The sequence below is a fragment of the Nerophis lumbriciformis genome, linkage group LG32 (assembly GCF_033978685.3).
Source record: "Nerophis lumbriciformis linkage group LG32, RoL_Nlum_v2.1, whole genome shotgun sequence".
Classification (NCBI taxonomy): Eukaryota; Metazoa; Chordata; class Actinopteri; order Syngnathiformes; family Syngnathidae; genus Nerophis; species Nerophis lumbriciformis.
Genome location: NC_084579.2, coordinates 13,339,160 through 13,357,510, shown reverse-complemented (window position 1 = coordinate 13,357,510; position 18,351 = coordinate 13,339,160).

Sequence of the window (18,351 nt, the reverse complement as noted above, 5' to 3'; positions counted from 1 at the left end):
GCAGAGTAACCGTGTAATACTCTTCCATATCAGTAGGTGGCAGCCGGTAGCTAATTGCTTTGTAGATGTCGGAAACAGCGGGAGGCAGTGTGCAGGTAAAAAGGTGTCCAATGCTTGAACCAAAAATAAACGAAAGGTGAGTGCCCCTAAGAAAAGGCATTGAAGCTTAGAGAAGGCTATGCAGAACGAGACTAAAACTGAACTGGCTACAAAGTAAACAAAAACAGAATGCTGGAGGACAGCAAAGACTTACTGTGGAGCAAAGACGGCGCCCACAATGTACCTCCGAACATGACATGACAATCGACAATGTCCCCACTGGAAGGATAAAAACAACTGAAATATTCTTGATGGCTAAGACAAAGTAGATGCGGGAAATATCGCTCAAAGGAAGACATGAAACTGCTGCGGGAAAATACCCCAAAAAAAGAAAAAGCCACCAAAATAGGAGCGCAAGACAAGAACTAAAAAATTTAGTTACAAAAATTATAACAAAATATCAGATTACATTTCAGCAGTGCTTCTCAAATATTTTCTGTTACCCCCCCCCCCCCCCCCCCCCAGGAAGAAGAACATTTTTTGCGCCCCTCCCCCACTTTCCACTGTGACATTAAATAATATTTTTTATTAATTGCGTAACAATGTAAGCTTAACATTAAAGGGAACAACACACAGGTCTTTCCTCGTGTCCCACCGTGGTTACAGTGAAGCCAAGTGTGACATACACTTCTGTGGGATAAATTCAAGTCTATCCCAGGGGTCCCTAAACTTTTTGACCTGGGGGCCACGTTGCTAAATATAAATATAAATTTATATATACATATGGGGATAGGTTGATTGGCAACACTAAAATCATCAGCCCGGAGGTTGGGTCTTGGGCGCAGTTGGGTGTTCCAACAGGACAATGACCCCAAACACACGTCAAAAGTGGGAAAGGAATGGCTAAATCAAGCTAGAATCAAGGTTTTAGAATGGCCTTCCCAAAGTCCGGACTTAAACGTGTGGACAATGCTGAAGAAACAAGTCCATGTCAGAAAACCAACAAATTTAGCTGAACTGCAACAATTTTGTCAAGAGGAGTGGTCAAAAATTCAACCAGAAGCTTGCCAGAAGCTTGTGGATGGCTACCAAAAGCGTCTTATTGCAGTGAAACCTATCAAGGGACACGTAAGCAAATATTAACATTGCTGTATGTATACTTTTGACCCAACAGATTTGGTCACATTTTCTGTAGACCCCTAATAAATTCATAACGGGACGGCGTGGCACAGTGGGAGAATGGCCGTGCGCGACCCGAGGGTCCCTGGTTCAATCCCCACCTAGTACCAACCTAGTCATGTCCGTTGTGTCCTGAGCAAGACACTTCACCCTTGCTCCTGATGGGTGCTGGTTAGCGCCTTGCATGGCAGCTCCCTCCATCAGTGTGTGAATGTGTGTGTGAATGGGTAAATGTGGAAGTAGTGTCAAAGCGCTTTGAGTACCTTGAAGGTAGAAAAGCGCTATACAAGTACAACCCATTTATCATTTATAAAAGAACCAAACTTCATGAATGTTTTTTGTGACCAACAAGTACCGGTATGTGCTCCAATCACTCTATCACAAAAAAATAAGAATTGTAGAAATTATTGGAAACTCAAGACAGCCATGACATTATGTCTTTCACAAGCGTATGTAAACTTTTGACCATGACTGTATATATACAGTATATATATATATATATATATATATATATATATATATATATATATATATATAAACTCAAGACAGCCATGACATGTGTGTATATATATATATATATATATATATATATATATATATATATACATACATATATACACACACACACATATATGTATATGTATGTATGTATGTATGTATGTATGTATGTATATATGGCCTAAATCTTTTAACCCTAGTCAAAAAGTTTGGGGACCCCTGGGACTTTTATTTATCCCGGGGCCGGGATATATATATATATATATATATATATATATATATATGATAGGCTCCAGCGCCCCCCGCGACCCCGAAGGGAATAAGCGGTAGAAAATGGATGGATGGATGGTATGTGTGTGTATGTATGTGTGTGTGTGTATATATGTGTATACATGTGTGTGTGTGTATACATTTGTATATATATACACATACACACACACATATATATATATATATATATATATATATATTATATATGTGTGTACACACATATATATATATATATTATATATATATATGTGTGTATACGTGTATATATATAAATACTGTATATACATATGTATATATACACACACACACATATATATATACATACAAATGTATACACACACACACACACACACACACACACATATATATATAAATACTGTATATACATATGTATATATACACACACACACACACACACACATATATATATACATACAAATGTATACACACACACACACACACATATATATATATATATATATATATATATATATATATATATATATATATATATATATATATATATGTTATCGTTGGGAAAAGAGGTCTCCTACTCCCTCAGGCAAATAATAATGTCTTAAAATGCATTTTTAGACATTATGATTTGCCTGAGGGGCTAGTAGACCCCGAGAGTAACAAGCAGTAGAAAATGGACTGATGAATGGGCTAGAAATGACAGATAAAAAAAATGATAATAAAAAACCCCACAAATAAACACAAAACATTTTTTTTTTTTACTTGGGACTACCCGCGTGCCGGATTTTGGACGCTGGCCGGCCATATCTGGCACGCAGGCCGTAGTTTGGGGACCCCTGGTCTATCCTATCATATTCTGGAATGGCAAAAAAAAACATGTTCCCTGAGGTCACAGGCGCCCCTGACACAGCATGTCAGTTCAATAAAATTGTGTTAAAAAAAATGTATTATTAAAAAAAAAAAAAAACTTTTATAACCTACAATAATCTAAAAAAAAAGAGTAAATAAATCTCCATCTCTCATTGGAAAATTATCTTTAACGTGAAGTGAAAGGGCATCCCCCCCCCTTCAAAAGAACAGATACGATCATTAGTTATGGCCAATAAATAGTAATGGTATTACGCAGCAATGGTGGTGAGCACACCGCTCTCTTCAGACGGATACAAACAAGTAGACAAGCGCACACAATAAGCCCCCCCTCACCCCCCGACTTTGAGTGTTTGTGGAAAGGCCACGTTAAGGGCACTAACTGAAATGTTTAACGCTCGCCGGGTGGATTTATTGAGGTCAGCACAAGGCTACGTTTTGAGAGTCCAAGGCTATACCTTTGGATTGATTTCCATGAATGACTTTAAGCTCAGGAGGAGGAAGAGGGAGGAGGGAGAGAAAAAAAAAAAAAAAAAGACTATCCTGCTACACAGCACAAAGGAAACGTAGCAAGGCGACGTAGGAAAGGAGGTCAGGATGGCGTCAGCTAATAAATACGCGTCTGAGGAAGACAAAGAGCAAAGAGACGTCTGCTGGCTCGGGCTTTCATGTTGATTTGATCGACTTCTCGACACTTGAGACGGGTAAAATTGCCCGACTGTTCCTCTAAATGAGCCCAGATACAATATTTAGGCTACAAATAAAGGGATCAGAGCGCTGACAACAGACCACTTATTAAATTAATTTTGCCAATCACAGAGCGGGGCTGAGCGATGTCAGCGAAACAGCAACATGACAGTTCTTTATCACCATTTTTGACTCTTTTACGCTGCGCTCTCTCTTTTGTGCCGCGAATTAGAGAAACATGAAAACGGAGCAGACCTTCAGCGATACATAATGCATGAGCCGCTCCGAGGCTACCGAGTGGATTCTCTTCAGGTGGCATCAGTGGGTGCAGCCGAGTGGAAAAGGCAGGCCGGTCACTTAGTGCACACTATCTTGTGGTAATCTCCCCGCACAATGTCGCTGGCTCGCGCCGGGCAGGTGGAAATGTGCCATACAAGCGGCTTGATATGCTCGAGTGGGACTTTAAAAGGCCTTGATTTGAACTTTCACACTGCAAAAACTGAAATCTAAGATGAAATATCTCAAATAAGGGTGATATTTGCTTATGTTCTGTCTGATAAGATAATTCTTCTCACTAAGCGGATTTTATTTTAGAACTCCGCTGTCCCTCAATTGTCTGGTGGAGTGGGTGGGAAGGATTGTCCACGATGGCCAGCAGTTTGTCCAGTGTCCTCCTGTCCCTCACTTACACAGACGCCTCCAACTGCGTGCCAATAGTTTGGCCGGCTTTCCGGATCAGTTTGTCAATCCGGTTTAAGTCCCTTTTTGCTGGTGCTGCTCCCCCAACAAACCACTGCAAAGTACAGGGCACTGGCCACAACAGACTGATTAAAGATCTTTAATGATAATGATATTTATACAAACCCCGTTTCCATATGAGTTGGGAAATTGTGTTAGATGTAAATATAAATGGAATACAATGATTTGCAAATCATTTTCAACCCATATTCAGTTAAATATGCTACAAAGACAACATATTTGATGTTCAAACTGATAAACGTTTTTTTTTTTGCAAATAATCATTCACTTTAGAATTTTATGCCAGCAAAGAAGTTGGGAAAGGTGGCAATAAATACTGATAAAGTTGAGGAATGCTCATCAAACACTTATTTGGAACATCCCACAGGTGAACAGGCAAATTGGGAACAGGTGGGTGCCATGATTGGGTATAAAAGTAGATTCCATGAAATGCTCAGTCATTCACAAACAAGGATGGGGCGAGGGTCACCACTTTGTTAACAAATGCGTGAGAAAATTGTTGAACAATTTTAGAAAAACCTTTCTCAACCAGCTATTGCAAGGAATTTAGGGATTTCACCATCTACGGTCCGTAATATCATCAAAGGGTTCAGAGAATCTGGAGAAATCACTGCACATAAGCAGCTAAGCCCGTGACCTTCGATCCCTCAGGCTGTACTGCATCAACAAGTGACATCAGCGTGTAAAGGATATCACCACATGGGCTCAGGAACACTTCAGAAACCCACTGTCAGTAACTACAGTTGGTCGCTACATCTGTAAGTGCAAGTTAAAACTCTCCTATGCAAGGCGAAAACTGTTTATCAACAACACCCAGAACCGCCGTCGGCTTCGCTGGGCCTGAGCTCATCTAAGATGGACTGATACAAAGTGGAAATGTGTTCTGTGGTCTGACGAGTCCACATTTCAAATTGTTTTTGGAAACTGTGGACGTCGTGTCCTCCGGACCAAAGAGGAAAAGAACCATCCGGATTGTTATAGGCGCAAAGTTGAAAAGCCAGCATCTGTGATGGTATGGGGGTGTATTAGTGCCCAAGACATGGGTAACTTACACATCTGTGAAGGCGCCATTAATGCTGAAAGGTCCATACAGGTTTTGGAGCAACATATGTTGCCATCTAAGCAACGTTATCATGGACGCCCCTGCTTATTTCAGCAAGACAATGCCAAGCCACGTGTTACATCAACGTGGCTTCATAGTAAAAGAGTGCGGGTACTAGACTGGCCTGCCTGTAGTCCAGACCTGTCTCCCATTGAAAATGTGTGGCGCATTATGAAGCCTAAAATACCACAACGGAGACCCCCGGACTGTTGAACAACTTAAGCTGTACATCAAGCAAGAATGGGAAAGAATCCCACCTGAGAAGCTTAAAAAATGTGTCTCCTCAGTTCCCAAACGTTTACTGAGTGTTGTTAAAAGGAAAAGCCATGTAACACAGTGGTGAACATGCCCTTTCCCAACTACTTTGGCACGTGTTGCAGCCATGAAATTCAAAATTAATTATTTGCAAAAAAATAAAATAAAGTTTATGAGTTTGAACATCAAATATCTTGTCTTTGTAGTGCATTCAATTGAATATGGGTTGAAAAGGATTTGCAAATCATTGAATTCCGTTTATATTTACATCTAACACAATTTCCCAACTCATATGGAATCGGGGTTTGTAGAATTAAACGCCGACAAAGGTTTCCCTATTGTTCCAAGTTGCTGACATTCTCTTCGTATGTTTGACATGCACTGCAAAAACTGAATATGTTGGAGATCTTTTATCAGTCTGTTGTGGCCAGTGTACTGTACTTTGCAGTGGTTTGTTGGGGCAGCAGCACCAGCAAAATGGACTCAAACCGGATTGATAAACTGATCCGGAAAGCCGGCCAAACTATTGGCACACAGTTGGAGGCGTTTGTGTCAGTGAGGGACAGGAGGACACTGGACAAACTGCTGGCCATCATGGACAATCCTGCCCACCCACTCCACCTGATAATTAAGGGACAGCGGAGTTCATACTCCAACAGGCTCCTTCAACTTCCTTCCCGCACTGTGCGATTCAAGAACTCCTTCATTCCACACTCCATCCAGCTGTATAATCACTCGCCATACAGCAATAGATGACATCGGTCTATTACCTGACACCTGACATGTTAGCTACTTCTCTTTGTTTATAATGTCTATTTTCTATTTCCTGCTGGATCTACTCTCTATTTTATGCTGCTGCTGTCACATATACTGTATATACTGTAATATGGTACATGTGTTGTATATATTGTATATATGTTATAGACATAATATAATATATCTGTATATATATATTATTCTGTACACATGTATATATTCGTATATATGTTAGATTTTTTATCGCTATATTAGTCTATTTATACCTGCATTGTCCTTTCCATCCTTACACTTTCCATCATTATAACTGAGCTACTGTGTTGAACAATTTCCCTTGTGGATCATTAAAGTTTGTCTAAGTCTAAGTCTATATCTCAAATAAGGGTGATATTTGCTGATTTTCTGTCTGATAAGATAATTCTTCTCACTAAACAGATTTTATGTTGGAGTGTTTTACTTGTTTTAAGGGTTTTGGTCCTAAATTATCTCAGTAAGATATTACAGCTTGTTGCTGAGATTTGATGACCTATATTGAGTAAAACATGCTTGAAACCAGAATATCAACTGTTGCAAAGCTGTGTCATCAACACTCACAAGTATAAAAATACTTTTTTATAGTAATAATTTCTTACTTCAAGCATGAAAAAAAAAATCATGATGCCGAGCGCATGTCATTATGTCAAGATAATGGCACTAGCATTTACTTAATTTAAGAATATTTTTCAACATATTGAACAAAAATATCTAATTTTTTTTTCTACCAAGAAAAGTGCACTTGTTATTAGTGAGAATATACTTATTTTAAGGTATTTTTGGGTTCATTGAGGTTAGCTCATTTTACTTGTTTTGGAAAGTCTTGACAAGCCGAATTTTCTTGTTCTATTGGCAGATAATTTTGCTTAGTTCAAATAAAATACCCGTAATTTTTGTATTTTTTGTTGTTGTTTTTGAAGACTGACTTTTTGCAGTGTTGGTCAAAATGTTGCATAGATTATGTTTTACAGATCATCTTCAAGCTGCTTTCTGACAGTCGCTTCCGAATGTGCCGTTCTGAGGGCGGTCTTATTTACGTGGCTCACCTTCGGCAGCGTCTTCTCCCCCGTCATCTTTGTTGTAGCGGTGTAGCGTGCAAGGACGGGAGTGGAAGAAGTGCCAAAAGATAGAGCTAACTGTTTTAATGACATTCAGACTTTACTTCAATCAATAACGGAGCAGCATCTCCTCATCCGTGGCTCACTAGTGCAACAACAACGCCGGAAATGTGTCCTGTGAAAAACCGTCCGACCGGAACTCTCTAATAACTAAAGTTCCGTGGGTGAATGATGTAAACTGACTACAGTTTTTAACACTTAATAGCTAGTCTACTAAGACCTAAGAACTTTACACTACTTTATATTAGAAATGGCAACAGCGGAAAATTTATGCCACATAAGAAGGTAGAGAAAAAGAAGAAGCTTATGACTACGGTGTCCGCACGGACTACAATTGCGGACGCGCGCACATTTTCAGGACTTATGCAGATCCCAAATACACATCAGCAGGTACCACAAGGTAAGAAAGGTTGGTTTTGCATAATATTGCGAAAAAAAATGCCAGACAATGTGTCTGCTAATAGTTGTGCTGTCCTTATACACACACCATAGTAATACTCGTATGTTTAATGCGCTGACAATCCATCAAGCGGTGCAGCTTCATAGCTTACCGAAGTCATACTAAAAACATTTTGACAGATTTTTGAGCGCCGTGTGTAATGTTCTATCTTCTCAATGGAGCATTTAAAGTTTTGGTGTTGTTTACTGCCATCATATTGCAGTCTACACTAGAGATGTCCGATAATGGCTTTTTTGCCGATATACGATATTGTCCAACTCTTAATTACCGATTCCGATACCAACCGATACCGATATATACAGTCGTGGAATTAACACATTATTATGCCTAATTTTGTTGGGATGCCCCGCTGGATGCATTAAACAATGTAACAAGGTTTTCCAAAATAAATCAACTGAAGTTATGGAAAAAAAATGCCAACACGGCACTGCCATATTTATTACTGAAGTCACAAAGTGCATTATTTTTTTTAACATGCCTCAAAACAGCAGCTTGGAATTTGGGACATGCTCTCCCTGAGAGAGCATAAGGAAGTTGAGGTGGGCGTTGTTGATGTGGGGGGTAGCTGGGGGATGTATATTGTAGCGTCCCGGAAGAGTTAGTGCTGCAAGGGGTTCTGGGTATTTGTTCTGTTGTGTTTCTGTTGTGTTACGGTGCGGATGTTGTCCCGAAATGTGTTTGTCATTCTTGTTTGATGTGGGTTCACAGTGTGGCGCTTATTTGTAACAGTGTTAAAGTTTTTTATACGGCCACCCTCAGTGTGACCTGTATGGCTGTTGACCAAGTATGCATTTTCATTCACTTGTGTGTGTGAAAAGCCGTAGATATTATGTGATTGGGCCGGCATGCAAAGGAAATGCCTTTAAGGTTTATTGGCGCTCTGTACCTCTCCCTACGTCCGTGTACGCAGCGGCGTTTTAAAAAGTCATACATTTTACTTTTTGAAACCGATACCGATAATTTTGATACCGATAATTTCCGATATTACATTTTAAAGCATTGATCGGCCGATAATATCATAGTCCACATATATCTCCCATGTGTGACTGCCATCTACTGGTCACACTTATCATTACACTGTGTACCAAGTAAAATTGCTTCGAGGTCAGTAAACACAACCAGAATTATGACGTACATTAGGCGCACCGGGTTATAAGGCGCACTGTTGATTTTTGAGAAATAGAAAGGATTTTAGGTGCACTTTATAGTCCGGAAAATACGGTTCATTACCAGGAGGTTGTCTACAGCCACACATTTTCTTTCTGGCACTAATTAGAGACCCAAACGGTTATTTGCTTTTGTCAACATTAGCAGTTAATTGAACTTCCTCCCACCTCCAAAAACATGCACCTGGGGATAGGTTGATTGGCAACACTAAATTGGCCCTAGTGTGTGAATGTGAGTGTGAATGTTGTCTGTCTATCTGTGTTGGCCCTGCGATGAGGTGGCGACTTGTCCAGGGTGTACCCCGCCTTCCGCCCGATTGTAACTGAGATAGGCTCCAGCGCCCCCCGCGACCCCAAAGGGATTAAGCGGTAGAAAATGGATGGATGGATGAATAGAGACAGTAATAGGATGCACAGACCTGTGTAGGGATCAGGATATAAGAACCTGACAATTAGTGATAGAGCGTCTGCCCCCGGCAACCAAAACCACAAAACAACAATGAACTCTGGACGCTCTAAAAAAAAAATATATATATATATATATATATATATATATATATAAGTATATAAAAAAGTTTAGACCTGCAGACGTTCCTGTGATTTAAAGTCTCTCTCTCACTGAGGCACTGCTATAACTTTGCAGGCTGCCATGATGGATGAGGCGGTGTCAGCCCATGTTCATTATAATGCACACCATCTATTCTCCTCAGCCACACTCTGCCGCGCTCCAGGAAATGCCAGCAAGGTAGTGGCGCACTTGCACAAAGAGGAGAAACCCTCATCTGATATCTGTGCTTTGCTTGTGTGTTAACTTAGCACCCAGTGAGCCATCAATCACTGATGAAGATACCCACTTGGATAACTGCTATGTGTGTGTGTGTGTGTGTGCGTGTGTGTGTGTGCGTGTGAAGGCACAGTATGACTGATGAACACCCTTCAGTGTCCACGCGAGCATATTCCCTTGAAATATGCTCGTGCTGAATCATTAATGAGCACTCCCACAGTTAACGGTGTGCAAAAACAGGAGGAGGAACACGGAGCGGGAGTGCTTATCATGCTAGCCACATGAATGTGATAACCTCATAAAGCAGCAAGGAGCATCAAATGATGCCACATTACACCCCGTCTTTAACTGCGCTACTTCATGATTTTGCCTAAAAGGTCAGACAAATGTGACCTTAAGTAGAGAAATGTTTTTCTATCATAGCCTTGGCATCCAGCCATTTTGATCCTTCTGTAAACAATCAGTGGAGATATAACTACATTTATACAAGGGCTTTCATATTTAGGGGAAATGCAGCCTGCATTGCAGCTTTTGTGTTATAGGTTACAAAGCGTATACTACTGTCCTAATATGTATACCATATTTTGAACTTTGCATAATTTCTGCTGTAGTTTTTTAGTATTTTTCTTGCTTTATTGTACTTTTAGAATGTGCTGAGGACCAATAAAAGACAAACTGTGGGTCACACTTTGGATCCCAAAATTGTAATTTGAATATGTAAAAATAAATGCAAATGCCAAATAAATATATATATATATATATATATATATATATATATATATATATATATATATATATATATATATATATATATATATATATATATATATATATATATATATATATATATATATATGTGTGTGTATATATATATATATATATATATGTATATATATGTATGTATGTATATAAATGTATGTATGTATATAAATGTATATGTATGTATGTGTATATATTATATATATATACCTGTATATACACAAAATATTGTATATAGTGTACTGTGTATATATATATATATATATATATATATATACTGTATATGTATGTGCAGTATATATGTATTTGTATATATGTTTACCGTATACGTATATCTATATATACACTGTATTTGTATATATACATGTAGATATACTGCATGTATATCTATATGCAGTATAGATATACACTGCATATATTCACAGTATATATACATATATATGTATTTGTATATATGTATGTACTGTATACATATGTGTATATATATATATTAGTATACTTACAGTATTCGTTGGGACTTAACTTAATATGTATATATATATATATACCGTATATATATATATATATATATATATATATATGTATACCGGTGTATATATACAGTATGTATACTATATATATATATATATATATATATATATATATATATATATATATATATATATATATATATATATATACAGGTAAAAGCCAGTAAATTAGAATATTTTGAAAAACTTGATTTATTTCAGTAATTGCATTCAAAAGGTGTAACTTGTACATTATATTTATTCATTGCACACAGACTGATGCATTCAAATGTTTATTTCATTTAATTTTGATGATTTGAAGTGGCAACAAATGAAAATCCAAAATTCCGTGTGTCACAAAATTAGAATATTACTTAAGGCTAATACAAAAAAGGGATTTTTAGAAATGTTGGCCAACTGAAAAGTATGAAAATGAAAAATATGAGCATGTACAATACTCAATACTTGGTTGGAGCTCCTTTTGCCTCAATTACTGCGTTAATGCGGCGTGGCATGGAGTCGATGAGTTTCTGGCACTGCTCAGGTGTTATGAGAGCCCAGGTTGCTCTGATAGTGGCCTTCAACTCTTCTGCGTTTTTGGGTCTGGCATTCTGCATCTTCCTTTTCACAATACCCCACAGATTTTCTATGGGGCTTAGGTCAGGGGAGTTGGCGGGCCAATTTAGAACAGAAATACCATGGTCCGTAAACCAGGCACGGGTAGATTTTGCGCTGTGTGCAGGCGCCAAGTCCTGTTGGAACTTGAAATCTCCATCTCCATAGAGCAGGTCAGCAGCAGGAAGCATGAAGTGCTCTAAAACTTGCTGGTAGACGGCTGCGTTGACCCTGGATCTCAGGAAACAGAGTGGACCGACACCAGCAGATGACATGGCACCCCAAACCATCACTGATGGTGGAAACTTTACACTAGACTTTAGGCAACGTGGATCCTGTGCCTCTCCTGTCTTCCTCCAGACTCTGGGACCTCGATTTCCAAAGGAAATGCAAAATTTGTATGGTTGGGTGATGGTTTGGGGTGCCATGTCATCTGCTGGTGTCGGTCCACTCTGTTTCCTGAGATCCAGGGTCAACGCAGCCGTCTACCAGCAAGTTTTAGAGCACTTCATGCTTCCTGCTGCTGACCTGCTCTATGGAGATGGAGATTTCAAGTTCCAACAGGACTTGGCGCCTGCACACAGCGCAAAATCTACCCGTGCCTGGTTTACGGACCATGGTATTTCTGTTCTAAATTGGCCCGCCAACTCCCCTGACCTTAGCCCCATAGAAAATCTGTGGGGTATTGTGAAAAGGAAGATGCAGAATGCCAGACCCAAAAACGCAGAAGAGTTGAAGGCCACTATCAGAGCAACCTGGGCTCTCATAACACCTGAGCAGTGCCAGAAACTCTTCGACTCCATGCCACGCCGCATTAACGCAGTAATTGAGGCAAAAGGAGCTCCAACCAAGTATTGAGTATTGTACATGCTCATATTTTTCATTTTCATACTTTTCAGTTGGCCAACATTTCTAAAAATCCCTTTTTTGTATTAGCCTTAAGTAATATTCTAATTTTGTGACACACAGAATTTTGGATTTTCATTTGTTGCCACTTCAAATCATCAAAATTAAATGAAATAAACATTTGAATGCATCAGTCTGTGTGCAATGAATAAATATAATGTACAAGTTACACCTTTTGAATGCAATTACTGAAATAAATCAAGTTTTTCAAAATATTCTAATTTACTGGCTTTTACCTGTATGTATATATATATATATATATATATATATATATATATATATATATATATATATATATATATATATATATATATATATATTAGTATACATACTGTATTTGTTGTAACTTAATGTGTGTATACATATATATATACATACATATATATTTACATATATGCATACATACATACATACATACATACTGTATATATACATACATATATGCATACATACATACATACATACTGTATATATATGCATATATATATATATGGATGAATATATATATATATATATATATATATATATATATATACAGTATATACTGTATATATATATATATATATATATATATATATATATATATATATAGATACATGTATATATATATATATATACATATGTACATATATATATATATACATATGTACATAAATATATATATATATATATATACATACATATACATATATATACATACATATATATACATACATACATATATATATATATATATACTATTTGATAAATAAACTCACAAACTGGTAGTACTGCTAATTTCCTGGAGAAGCTAATCGCTACTATACCACCTTGTGCCGTTAATAGTTTGCTAGAGCAAGCACTGTAAATTGCTAACTAGCACCGCTAATTGCAAGCTAGCAACCAGTGCCATTAATTGCCAGCTGGCAACGAGCGCGCTAATCACTAGCTATCTTAAATGCTTACATGAATACAATGCAACTAAACTATTTATTTGTGCAAGTAGAAGTATAACACCATTCATGATACTTCAGATAAAGCTACTGCTAATTTGTGGAGTTGACTAAAAAAAACAACATCAGGAGGTTACCTACAGCCACAGCAGGTATTGTCCTGGAAAACAATATACCGCTGGAGGACATTATTGTCGACGAATATTTGTTAGTAGACCTGTTAGTTTTTTGTTAGAGGCTGCTGGGTGCCGATCACTCGGGATTATTAAAATTGTGTTCATGAAAAAAACTACAGAGGTTGCCTACAGCCACTGCCAAAAATGCTTTTTTGACCTGGTGCTATTTGAAGGCCCTGCTTGTGTAGACCTACAGGAGACTGGGCGATACTTGAATAAAGCATTGTAAATAAAACAGGCATTTCAGCGTAAGTAGTAATGCATTTTTTCTACTCTATCACTACACAATTCAGCAGCACACCAAGTGCACCACACTGTGTCCTAGTGTCTTTTTTTTAAGCCTTCAAGGATATACTGAACGCAAAAAAAGGTCTCAGAATGGATCAGTCCTGGAGCAAAGGGATCAATAACCGCCAGGCTAAGTACCTTGCTCATCCATCTGATTCCTATCTTTCCCCAGCAGATAGAAGAGGAATCAGTGGACTTTAAGGCTCTTTTTCCTCCATCTGTGGCAACATGCAACATTTCCTCTTGTGCATAAAGCTGCATTAAATGATTCATGTCACAACTGCACTAGTATCATCATCGGACATGTCAGTATATCACTGGGATTGTATAGTGTGGCACCGGAGTAAGGAATGGCCTATAAATAGCTCAGCTAGATTTACACATAAAGGTAACATCTCGCTCAAGCAGAAAGGATGGAGCTTTGGGCTTGGAAGAAGCTATTAATTATAAACGAGAAATCAAACTGCTGCCATGTTGTGTACGTGCGTGCGTGCGTGTGTGTGTGTGTGTGTGTGTGTGTGTGTGTGTGTGTTTGTGTGTGTGTGTGTGTGTGTGTCAGACCGCTCAAAGGCTTCACGAGCGGCTGGACGGCTTGTCAGAAATGTCTGAAAAAATAATGTCAGCTTTGAAAATAAGACTTGTTTTGCCTGATCTGTTGAATGCTCTAAAAGACTGTCACTTAGGTAGAATTAACTTGTATGTAAATAACAAACTAGACTTGTCTTATATCCCTGCTAAATGATTATCATTAATATACATGTGTATAGATACACAGTAATTATGATTTACTTTGAACATGATTATATCAGTTAGGTAACACTTTAGTATGGGGAACATATTCTAAGTAACAAAGATTTAATTTACAGTTATTTGGACACTAGGGGAACATATTCTAAGTCAGTGTTTTTCAACCACTGTGCCGTGAGGTACAGTCTGGTGTGCCGTGGGAGATTATCTAGTTTCACCTATTTGGGGTAAAAAATATTTTTTGCAAACCAGTAATTAAAGTCTGCAAATGATGTGTTGTTGTTGAGTGTCGGTGCTGTCTAGAGCTCAGCGGAGTAACCATGTAATACTCTTCCATATCAGTAGGTGGCAGCAGGTTGCTAATTGCTTTGTAGATGTCGGAAACAGCGGGAGGCAGTGTGCAGGTAAAAAGGTGTTTAATGCTTAAACAAAAAATAAACAAAATGTGAGTGCCCCTAAGAAAAGGCATTGAAGCTTAGGGAAGGCTATGCAGAACAAAACTAAACCTGAACTGGCTACAAAGTAAACAAAAACAGAATTCTGGACAACAGCAAAGACTTACTGTGGAGCAAAGACGGCGTCCACAGTGTACATCCGAACATGACATGACAATCGACAGTGTCCCCACGAAGAAGGATAAAGAGAACTGAAATATTCTTGATTGCTAAAACAAAGTATATGCGGGAAAAATCGCTCAAAGGAAGACATGAAACTGCTACAGGAAAATACCAAAAAAAGAGAAAAAGCCACCAAAATAGGAGCGCAAGACAAGAATTAAAACACTACACACAGGAAAACAGCAACAAACTCATACGACGTGATGTGACAGGTGGTGACAGTACACCTACTTTGAGACAAGAGCTATATTGATGCATGCTTGGTTATGGTTTAAAGTCATATCCAACAATTAGGACAACGACTTTTTACTATCAACTGAGTTTCGTTTTTTAGTGATTTCTACTGGTGGTGTGCCTCCGGATTTTTTCAACGCAGAAAATGTGCCTTGGCTCAAAAAAGGTTGAAAAACACTGTTCTAAGTAACAAAGACTTAATTTACAGTTATTTGGTTAGGGTTACGGTTAGGGTTAGGGTTAGGGTTAGAGGGTTAGGGTTAGCGTTGGGGTTAGGGTTAGTAATGGTGAATATGTTCCCCATACTGGTTGTATAATAAGGCCATGCAGAATAAGGCATTAATAAGTACTTAATAATGACTAATTTGGAGCCAATATGTTACTAATTTGCATGTTAATAAGCAACTCATTAATGGTGAATAGGTTCCCCATACTAAAGTGTTACCCAAAGTTACATCATGTTTACATTTGCACACTTCGCCTTTTCTGAAAAGGAGTAAGAAGAAGCAGAGCCTATTCACCCCAGCTACCCCTCAGTGAGTTTGTTTACCTCTCGTGTTTGAGTCCATCACCTCCTAACATTTTCTAACCGGGAAAATTAATAATAAATAATGTGTGACAATAGATACAGCAGATAGCTTATGCAAAGATGAAAAGTAGTAAAAAAAAAATACAAATAAAAGACAAAAAGAAGTGTTACAAGATAAAATAATATGGATAGAAAAAAGTGTAAAAAATTATATTTTTAAATTTATTGAATTATTTATGAATTGTAGTAAGAAATATATATAAATGTACAGTACAGGCCAAAAGTTTGGACACACCTTCTCATTTCAATGTGTTTTCTTTATTTCCATGACTATTTACATTGTAGATTGTCACTGAAAGCATCATAACTATGACACCTATGAAGTGAAAACCATTTCGGGTGACTACCTGTTGAAGCTCATGGAGAGAATGCCAAAAGTAGGCAAAGCAACAATCAGAGCAAAGGGTGGCTATTTTGAAGAAACTAGAATATAAAACATGTTTTCAGTTATTTCACCTTTTTTTTTGTTAAGTACATAACTCCACATGTGTTCATTCATAGTTTTGATGCCTTCAGTGACAATCTACAATGTAAATAGTCATGAAAATAAAGAAAACGCATTGAATGAGGAGAAGGTGTGTCCAAACTTTTGGCCTGTACTGTATATAAAAATATACATGTGTGAATTATGCAGTGAATTACTTCTCAGTTGTCACTGTGAAGTGCTTTGAGAGTCTAGAACAAAATGCTATATAAATCTAATTTATTATTATTTATTAAAAATAACATTACACATATTCAAATAATAATAAAAAATACATGTATATAATAAACATAAAATAATACACACACACACATAAATAAAATATATGCAAATATTGAATACAAAAATAATACGTTTAACTATGAAGTCATTCATTTTCTACACCGCTTGTCCTGTTTAGGGTCATGGATAAGTAATGTACTCATTTTTAGTCATGGATGTAATAGAAATAAATAAAGAGGTTACATAGAATGAATAAATAAACACAGGTGTAAAACACCAACCCTGATAGAGTCATGCATATTTAGACATATTTTACATGTATAAACATGATGATAATCAGTCCATTTTGGTCCTAATTGATGTGAGCTAAATGCAGTGTTAGCGTGTACAGAAGCATCATGTAAGCCTCACTCCATTTACATTATAATCCAAACACGCGGACACTAAAGCAATATCATAAGTGCTCCTAATGAATGATTAATTACACCGCACATGTTTGATGCGCTGACTCTTTTCTGTCAGTGTGTGGTTTTATTGTTCCAGACTATTAGTTTATATGAGAATTTCATTATAGCTATTTAACACGGGACTGAATTTACCTGCAAAATGTGCATTTCCTTCCCTAAAAATATATTGATCAATAAATAATGATGCACTTACCTTTATGAGCTCTGGCGTCCATGCAACGGCCCTGCAAATGGAAGACTATGATTACTAGAAGTAACAATTGATTTGCCCGGTAGATAAACAAAAGTGAGTACACCAGTCACATTTCAGCAAGCTTTTTTATGACATATATACCTTCTCATGGATAATACAAACCCCGTTTCCATATGAGTTGGGAAATTGTGTTAGATGTAAATATAAACGGAATACAATGATTTGCAAATGCTTTTCAACCCATATTCAATTGAATGCACTACAAAGACAAGATATTTGATGTTCAAACTCATAAACTTTTTTTTTTTTTTGCAAAAAATAATTAACTTAGAATTTCATGGCTGCAACACGTGCCAAAGTAGTTGGGAAAGGGCATGTTCACCACTGTGTTACATGGCCTTTCCTTTTAACAACACTCAGTAAACGTTTGGGAACTGAGGAGACACATTTTTTAAGCTTCTCATGTGTAATTCTTTCCCATTCTTGCTTGATGTACAGCTTAAAAGTTGTTCAACAGTCCGGGGGTCTCCGTTGTGGTATTTTAGGCTTCATAATGCGCCACACATTTTCAATGGCAGACAGGTCTGGAATACAGGCAGGCCAGTCTAGTACCCGCACTCTTTTACTATGAAGCCACGTTGATGTAACACGTGGCTTGGCATTG